At 48.8% G+C, this 10,074-nt stretch overlaps 1 long non-coding RNA gene across 1 annotated transcript; it reads left to right on the plus strand.

Moving 5' to 3' along the window:
• The first annotated feature begins 4,615 nt into the window (after positions 1 to 4,615).
• Positions 4,616 to 7,342, plus strand: LOC106817662. Its single transcript, XR_001395086.1, has 3 exons — positions 4,616 to 4,675; positions 5,879 to 6,070; positions 7,326 to 7,342. It is a non-coding gene; the product is annotated as an uncharacterized LOC106817662 (long non-coding RNA).
• The last annotated feature ends 2,732 nt before the right edge of the window (positions 7,343 to 10,074 follow it).

Below are 10,074 nucleotides of genomic sequence, written 5' to 3' on the forward strand. Positions count from 1 at the left end.
AAGTAAGGTACCGCCCAACGGAGGACTGGTGTGGCGCGAAGTTCAGAGAGAGGGAAATTTATCGAAAAATGGGAGGAAGGAGAAAAGTTTACGAGAACTCATGTGTTCGTAGGACAAAGCGGTACGAGACGCAGGGTGGAAAGTTTTGCTAACGCTGTGAACGCGCATAAGGTGGAGTAGTGCTCGTGGAAAAAATATAAATGCCTCATACTAACCAAGGTTGTCGATGTAGCCAATGCTAGTGAATTAATCGTTATTAGACGTGATAATTGTAATATTGAAATTGTGTGCAATGTAAAATTGCTGCCGAGCATAATTTGTAGAGGCGACAAGGATATCCTAGTGGTGTCGAGCGAATAAATTAGTGGTTATGAGATTAGTAAGCAGCGATTTTGCAGCGGCAGGCGGGTACCATGCAGCTAGTATTAAATAAAGGAGTGTTAGAGTAAAATTCCGCACATCACCGGAAGCTAAGGAGCCAGAGGTGGAGACAGTTGGTGGAATCATTGAAGTAGGACGATAGGAGGCAGAACTTTAGGTCATAATAAAAAAAACTAATATACCGCAATTGCAAGGTTCAAGCAAAAAAGAACCATCTTTTCTAGGGCGCGAGAGGAGCGACTTTAAACGATTTCTCAGTAACTCGCTTATATCGGAGCTGCCAGTCGTCTCTGAGCTCTTCGTACAGGACGATGTCCGATGAAAATCGGTGAGCGACCTCTCGTGCTTCCTACAGGGTGTCGCTAAGGCGATCGTCAGAAGTGACGGTGCAAGCCGGTCCGCCAGCAACAAGGCACCTTACTTTGAAATTGTCAACTACGAGCGGAAGCCGCTGGCGGTGCAGCGAAGACAAAGCAACAGAGTTTGGGTAACTAGACGCGCTTGACGTGACTCACAAAGGATTACAGGATGAGGTGAGCGCGAAGATAATAGGGGCAGAATGAGAGTGGGCCTGGACGATAGGGAGGTGGCGCATGCTCAAAGATAAGTGGCCGAGGTTATAACCCGGTGAAAATGGGCTAGGCTACAGTTAAAACAATTATGGATTAGATTACAGGCTACAGAGAGGCTGAATTAGGATTACTAGGTGAGAAAGTGATTATATTACATGGTGACGAAGGGTAGATTAGATTTAAGCAGTGAGAAGGTGATTACATTACAGGTGAGAAGGTGACTTACATTACAGGTGAGAAGGTTGAATTAGATTACAGGTGAGCGAATGTGATTAGAATTACAGTGAAGAAGGATGATTAGAAATTGAGCAGGGGTGAGGAAGGTGATTAGATTACATTGTTAAGATTACAGGGTGAGGAAGGGTAGATTAGATTACAGGTGGAGGAAGCGTGATGGCGAAGGGGAATCTAGAGAATTAAACAGGTGAGAAGGTGATTAGATTACAAGTGAGGAAGAGTGATTAGGATTACAGATGAGAAGGTGATTTGATTACAGGTGAGAAGGTGAGACTTACAGGTGAGCAAAGTGATAGATTACAGTGAAAACTGATTAGATTAGCAGTGACAATGGTTGAATTAAGATTACAGTGAGAAGGTGAATAGATTACAGTTTGAGAAGGTGATTAAAGATTACAGGTGAGTAAGTGAGATTACTAGGTGAGAAAGCGTGATTAGGATTACAGGTAAGAAGGTGATTAGATACAGGTGAGAAGAGTGATTAGATCACTAAGGCGAGAAGGTGAGATTACAGGTGAGAAATTTGATTAGATTACAGGTGAGAAGGTGATTAGATTACCAGGTAAGAAGGTGATTAGATTACAGGTGAGAAGTGAGATTACAGGTGGAGGTGAGATTAACAGGAGAAGGTGAGATTACATGTAGCAAGGTGAGATTACAGGTGTGAAGTAATTAGACTGTTACATGGTGAGAAGGTGATTAGATTACCAGGTGAGAAGGGGATTAGATTTATCAGGTGAGAAGCGTGAATTAGATTACAGTGAGAAGGTAATTGAGAATTACACGGTTGAGAAGGTGATTAGATTAAGGTGAGAAGGTGTGATTACAGTATAAAGTGTGATTAGATTACAGTGAGAAGGTGATTGATACAGGTGAGAAGGTGATTAAGATTACAGGTGAGAAGCGTGATTAGATTACAGGGAGAGGTATTAAGATTAATCAGTGAAAAGGTGATTAGATTACAGGTGAGAAGTGAATTAGATTATACAGGTGAGAAGGTGATTAGATACAGGTGACGAAGGTGATCATATGTGATAACCATTATCATCATCAATCATCATCGTCGTCGTCATCCATCATCATCATCATATCATGCATCGGTGTCGTCATCATCATCATCATCATCATCGTCGTCGTCATCATCAATCATCATCAATCATCATCATCCTCTCATGATTAGCGATTAGTAGTTGCTACATGAAATCTTCTTTGCTATATATGGTGACTCATATCAAGTGTCACCATACATTCACGTCATCGTGGACGCTCCCCGGTTTGATCATGGGATTGCAAAGGCGAAGAGAGCCGCGTAGGATGGAGCGACAAGTCCGTCTCGTACGGAAGATCTACCGCCGAATACGGACCTTCGCCCGGTCGATAGCGACACAGGCGTCGTCCACTATACAGCACCCCCTAGAATTACGAGAAGCTATGCCGTGCACCACATGTCGGTGAGGGCCAACGGACAGAAAGACGATGCCGGTAAGCTGAGTGTTGGGCACTAACATGCTGGCGCATTGCGCCGCTAAGACCCCCGCGTTGAGAAGGTGATTCAGCAGTACGATATAACTTTAATTTTGATGGAGACGTCATGTCCTGCAAATACAAGTCGGAGGGTACTTTTATCCTAGATGAAAATAGCAAAAAGGAGAAGATAATAAAAATAGAAGAAGAGGCTGCTAAAGGTGTGGGAATGGAGAGAGAACTTGCGGAATAGTGGACAGCGAAATTGTTTAGCTGAATACTCTAGTAGACGTTCGTGAGGCGGATCGTGTGCGGGGCGGTAGCCGATAACTGGTGAGTTTTAGTGTATCGTTGAATCTATTTGCACGAACAGAGCGGGTTGACACTGACTGCTGGGCGCACATCGACAGAGACGCAGCCCGCGCAGCTGTCGGCGACCGTAGTGCGTCCTCACAAGAATGAAGTATTCATTCCTAACTGTTTATGCTGTTTCCCGCAGATGGCGGCAGCGTGAGGCGACCGTTATGTCCTAAACAAGAATAAACTATGATTTTGCTAACTGTTTATGCTGTTTGCTCGATCAGATGGCGGGCAGCGTCCTGCAACCGGTGTACGTCCTCACCTAGTTGATGATTCTAACTGTTTATCTGTTTGCGCTGCTCGACAGACTGGCAGCAGCGGCTGCAACGCGTGTACGTCCTCACCCAAGTATGATTCTACCTGTTTATTCTGTTGCTCGACAGATGCGCAAGCTCGGCGACCCGCGGTGAAACGGTCCTCAACAGAGAAAATGAAGTATCATTCCTCAACTTGTTTATGCTGTTTGCTCGACAGATGTCGGCAGCAGTCGGCGACGCGTGTATGTCCCAACAGAATGAAGTATGATTTCCTAACTGTTATCTGTTTCTCGACCAGATGGCGGGCAGCGTCGGGAGCGACGCGTCCTGGCGTCTCACAAGAATGATTCCTACTGTTTATCTGTTTGCTCGACAGATGGCGGGCAGCGTCGGCGACAGCGTGTACCGTCCTCACAAGAATGAAGTATCATTCCTAACTGTTTATCTTGTTTGCTCCGAACAGCATGGCGGCAGGCGTCGGCGACGAGCGTGTGCGCCTCACAAGTATGATCTATAACTGTTTATCTGTTTTGCTCGTACAGATGGCGGCGCGTCGGCGACGTGTGGCGCGCTCACAAAATGAAGATATTCCTTAAACTGTTTATCTGTTTTGGGCTCGCAACAGAATGGCGGCAGCGCGCGGCGACCGTGTACGTCCTCACCAATGTAATGAAGTATGATTCCTACTGTTTAATAATATTTGCTCGACAGATGGCGCAGCGTCGCGACCGTGTGCAGTCTTCATCAGAATGAAGTATGATTCCTAACTGTTTATCTGTATTGCTCGAAGATGGGTCGGCCAGCGCGCGCGACCCGGTGTAGCGTCTCACAAGAACTGAGTATGATTCCTAAACTTTTATCGTTTGCTCGACAGATGGCGCAGCGTCGCGACTGCGTCTGCGTCCGCACAAGATGATTCCTAACGTTTACTGTTTAGCTGACCAGAGTGGCGGCAGCGCGGCGACCGTGTGAAGTCCTCAAAACAAGAATGAAGTATGATTCCTAACTGTTTATGCTGTTGCGTGCACAGATGGCGGCAGCGGTCGGCGACCGTGTACGTCCTCACAAGTTGATCTAACTGTTTTATCTGTTTGCTCGACAGACTGGCGGCAGCAGTCGGCGACCCGTGTGCGTCCTCAACAAGAATAGAAGTATGATTCGCTACTGTTTAATCTGATTTTGCTGCGACAGATGGCGGCAGCGGTCGGCGACCGTGTGCGTCTCAACAAGAATGAAGTATCATTCCTAACTGAGTTATCTTTTTCCCGACAGATGTCATCTGTGTCAGTGACGGTGCCGTGCTGGATGCAGAACGATAACAACTCGCTGTTTGAAGAGAGTCATCTACAAGCTTCAGTGTTAACGAGGGATTGAGAGACGACCGTCGTCGGAAACAGTGAGCGGGTGAGGCGACGCCTGACGGCAGCCACCCGGTGTCGGCCGCAGAAAGTTCCTGCACGGTGTGCGAATACATGAATAGGATAGCGGTATCGCATGCGTAGCAGGACCCGACCAATTATCAGCTCAGTTTTTGTGTTAGCGATAAGTTGTGTACACCATGAAGAATTAAACAATCAAGTCTGGCCATACCGCATCCACTATATCGATGTATTTCCGGGCAAGTCAGGAATTCTCGGCGCTACGACCGGGATTTCGAACCCGCCGTGCGATGAATCACACGTGGTAATATCGTATCAGACCACAGCGAGCCGCGCCGGGATTCGAACCCGCGTGCATCAATTACACGTGGTAATATCGTATAGACACAGAGCTGCACCCGGATTCGAAAGCCCGCGTGCATGAATTACACCTGGTAATATCGTATAGACACAGGAGCTGGCAGCCGGGATTGATACCCAGGACATTGCATCAATCCACGTGTACTAGACAGAGGCACATGTACGGGAGAATTGCATACCATCGCGCCAGGACAATAGCTCGTAGCAGCCGCTCGTTTTGCTGGCTGCTCGCTCACATGTAACGCTCGCTGCTGGCTGCTGTTGACTGACTGGCGCCTGCTGCTGACTCGACGCGCTAATATCTGATCGCAGCTAACAGGCGAACACGCTACTAAACACACTACACGAGAGCGATCCCATTAACCTCCTCCACTGCCGTGGCGGAATAAATATCGGATAGACACAGAGCCGCACCGGGATTCGAAACCCGCGTCTGAATTACACGTGGTCAATATCGTATAGACAATCAAGATGCCGCAACCGGGATTCGAACCCCCGTCCATGAATCCACACGTGTCAATGATCGTATAGACAGGTCAGAGCTGCCGGGAGTTCGAACCCGCGTGCATGAAATTACACCGTGTAAATATCGTATAATCACAGAGGGCCGCCGGATTCGATTATAGATGCAACTGCAACGTTATACTATGACATAATAAGTATATATAATATATAAGTATATATAGAGAAGAGAGAGAGCGAGAGGAGAGAGAGAGAGAGAGAAGAGGAGAGATAGATAGACTTCTAGGAATACACTAGAAGTAACTCCTATCCCCCCCCCCTCCCGTTATGCTCTCACGAGATAACGCAAACCTCGTTATCGTCGCTGCCACGGCGCTAAGCCCCGCCTCTCCTCGGTGATTGACAGGCGACGGACGTCGACACGGGGGAAGCCGCATTCCCGTTACGTCATCATGGAGGGCTCGTCACAATCTCCGTTCGTGATTGACGCTGTGAAGGGAGAGATGCGCACGGCAGTGGCGCTAGACTACGAGACGCAGAGAGAGCACGTCGTCATGGTTAACCGCGCCGTCGACAGGCGCTGGTAGTCGCAGGCGAGGTCAGTATACCCCCCCCCCCCCCCTCCCGCGTGGCGAACAAGAAGGAAGAGAGAGATGCGAAGAAGAGCGAGACGGGAGGGGAGAGAGAAAGAGAGAAAGAGAGGGCGAGAGTCAGGGAATGAGAGAGTGGGGGAGGAGTAGAGCGATAAAAGGGGAGAAAAATCCAAGAAAGATAGAGTGACGAGAAAGAACGAGAGAGTGAAAGAAAAAAACAGAGATAGAGAGTTATGGTAGGGGACACGAGCGTATTTTATCGCAGCCGATCCGCGCGAATTTTAAAATCGCTCGAAAATTCGCAGCCGTGTGCCCGTTCAGCGCGGGGTCCGACAGCCGATGTTCGGCCGATTAAGTTACGCCGGGATTATTTAGCGCTGGCAGAATTCGCATCGTGTAGGCCGTGTCCGCGTATTTTTGTCGAGCGAGTCGATTTTTTTAAACCAACTCGGAGCGTGTTTGTTGATATCATGTGGATCAATGCATGTGGATCATGTCGATTCCGCCGAGTGGCGTACGCGTACCGCTCTCAAATTCACGTCGTGTCGCCCCTTCGTGATCGGGCGAAAAGAAGTAGAGAAGAGAAACGAGAGCAGAGAGAAAGAGACGGAGAGTAGAGAGAGAGCAGAGAGAGAGCAGAGAGAGTAGAGAGAGGAAGAGACGAGAGAGAGAGGAGAGAGCAGAAAGCGAATAGAGATGAGATGAGAAAGTTACGGAAAGAGAGAGTCAGAGATAGAGAGACGAGAAAGAGAGAGAGAGAGAGAAAGAAAGATACGGAAAGAGAGAGAGAGAAGAGAGAGAAAAGAGAGAGAGAGAGAGAGGAAGAAGAGAGAGAGAGGGGAAGAGAGAGAGAGAGAGAGAGAGAAAGAAGAGCAGAGAGAGGAAGAGAGAGAGAGAGAGCAGAAGAGAGATAACGTGAAAGAGAAGAGTCAGAGATAAAAGAGAGAGAGAGCCAAAGAGAGAGAAGACCCGAGAGAGAGAGAGACGAGAGAAGAGAGAGAGAGAAGAGTGCGACAGTAAGCACCACAGGAGGTGCTGGTAACCGTGCGACCAACACAGAAAGCCACACCATCCCTACACCCCTCTGCCATCTACGACCATTACGTCTGACCTGCATTACTGACCCCGATCTGAACTGTTCTGACGCTCGGTTGACCCTGAGTATCTGACCATCGTTGCATGTATACTGACGGCTCGTACGGACCCTCTGTTGCCTGACCTCGTCTGACCTGTTCTGACCCGATCTTGACCCCCATACAGGTCGGTGCACGTGCCCGTCGTCGTCACGAGTCAGTGTCGACGAGTGCCGTATTTAGACCGCCGACCAGGAGCTACCAGGCGCCGCGCTCTCGAAGAAACGGTGGCCGGACGGATAACTACTGTCGTCACCCAGGGTGCCGAGGTAGGCTCGCAACCGACACGCAGGGGGCGTGCTAAGTGTTTTATAACTGCGCACACGCTGGTGGTGTTCATGTTGACTCCAGTGGGCAGGTGAGTGTTATCTTGACACCAGGGGGCGTGTAAGTGCTCACACGAAAGCCGAGCGAGCGCAGGGGGGCGAGTGTAGCATGACACCTGGTGGTGTTCATGTTGACTCCAGTGGGCAGGTGAGTGTTATCTTGACACCAGGGGGCGGGTAAGCGTCGTAACCGATACCAGCTGGCGGGCGGGTAAGTAACGTTCATATTCCGCCATTTTCTTCCCGACAACCACCCCTCAGCTCCACCATCCGCCGCAATGATTCTTTTTTTCTTTTTCTCGCCACCCGATGGCGACACCTGCAGGCGACGGATCCGGACACCGTCGATGACAATCACGTATGTAATTCGAACGGCGACACGGAGCGGTTCCGGATCTGAGGGCCGGCCGCACGGCGTGAGGTGGCGGCGAGCGGCGGGCGCGACTAGACGAACACTGAGACTAAGGTGTGCACGCGGATAAAAAGTCGGCGCGCGCGAAGGACGCGAGAATATAGCTACCTCTGGTTCGCATCGCCGGGAAACCCGAAGCAGAACCCGGAGTTCGGTCTGGTGGGCCCTATTGGCAGAGCCACAACGACGGAGAGAGAGTCGAAAGTGAGAAGCAGCCGCTGCAGGGGCGGTGGGGCGTGCACGACCGTCAAGTGGGGTATGGGTTGCGTACGCAGTGTTGGCGGCGGCATGGGCACGTACAGCGGCGTCAGTCGTCAGCAGCTAAGGCGAGCGACCAACAACGAGGGGCGAGTGGTCGTATAATGGGGGCGGAGTGGTCTACGCACTTAAGATGGCAGAGAGCGACCGTGAAGGTTCTAACGCTCGGGGTGACGTGTGTAGGGGGCGTTTGGCATGGCAACACACGTACGTCTACAGAAGTCAGGTGAGTTGATGGGGCCGTTTGTAGGGCATGGCAAACCAACGTAGGTCTAAACACTCGGGTGTGTATGGGGGGTTGTGGCATGACAGGGGTAATGATCAGTGCGAAACCATTGCCTGAGATGCGGTTATACTCAGTAATAAGTTACAACAGAGCAACTCTATATACAGTCACAGTAAGAGATTGACTCATCAATCTCTGCGATTTTATCGTGTGACGTCAAAGTGTGTATATCCATCCATCTAATCAATTACAGTTATCATCATATAAACTGCATAATATCATGGCATATACGAACAGCACTAACGCCTAAGAAAAAATGTTGTTTGTTTCCGCTAACGAGCTTAAAAAAATTGGACACGGTAGGCAGGCAAAAGTTTTTTTTATCAAATATATTTTTAGTTTTTTTGTGTGCTGATCACAATAAAAAGTTTTAACTCGGCGGTTTAAAATGGACTCGGTCGGGTTAGCGGAAACAAACGTCTTTTTTAGGCCTAACAAACATCTTACTCAACATCAAACATCAACGCTCATCGCACTTCTGCGTATGATGAAACCTTTTTAAAACACAATATGATGCTAAATGAAAGGAGATCTCTCGAGGAGGCCTCTAGAGAAAGACGATTGCATCGTGTGGAAGAAGGAGGCCGCCTAAGCAAGAATGAGCCACCTAGGAAAATATGGAGGTGTCCTACAAAAGAAATACGATGTGCTGCAATAGGAGGCATTCTGGGAAGAAAGGAGACCGGCATGAGAAAGGAGGAGGCCACCGTGATAATGAAGGGGTCATCTTTAGAAAGAAGGAGGCCACTTTAAGAAAGAACGTAGCATTCTGGGAAGGAGGGAGGACACTTTAAGAAAGAACGTGGCATTCTTGGAAGGACGGAGGCCACTTTAAGAAAGAACGTAGAATTCTGGAAAGGAGGGAGGCCACTTTAAGAAAGAACGTGGCATCCCGAGAAAAAAGGCGTCCACTTTAGGAAAGAAGGAGGCATCCGAAGAGATACTGAAGCATCTTTACAAAGAAGGAGGCCACATTAAGAAAGAAGGAGGCATCCGTAGAGATAATAAGGCATCCCGAGAAAGGAGGAGGCCACTTTAGGAAAGAAGGAGGCATCCGGAGAGACAATAAGGCATCCCGAAAAAGAGGGAGGCCACTTTAGGAAAGAGGGAGGCCACTTTAGGAAAGAAGGAGGCATCCGAAGATATACTGAAGCATCATTAGAAAGAAGGAAGCCACATTAAGAAAGAAAGAAGCATCCGGAGAAATAATAAGGCATCCCGAGAAAGGAGTAGGCCACTTTAAGAAAGAAGGAGAGACCCTTAGAATGAAGGAGGCCACTTTAAGAAAGAAGGAGAGACCCTTAGAATGAAGGAGGCCACTTTAAGAAAGAAGGAGGCACCCTGAGAAAGACGGAAACCACTTTAAGAAAGAACGAGGCATCCTGGGAAGGAAGGAGACCACTTTGAGAAAGAACGAGGCATCCTGTGAAGGAAGTAGGCCACTTTAAGAAAGAAGGAGGCATCCGGAGAGATACTGAAGCATCCTTAGAAAGAAGGAAGCCACTTTAAAAAAGAAAGAGGCATCCGGAGAAATAATAAGGCATCCTGAAAAAGAAGGAGGCCACTTTAAGAAAGAACGTGGCATCCTGGGAAG

Source organism: Priapulus caudatus, unplaced genomic scaffold, assembly GCF_000485595.1.
Source record: "Priapulus caudatus unplaced genomic scaffold, Priapulus_caudatus-5.0.1 Scaffold1817, whole genome shotgun sequence".
NCBI lineage: Eukaryota > Metazoa > Priapulida > Priapulimorpha > Priapulimorphida > Priapulidae > Priapulus > Priapulus caudatus.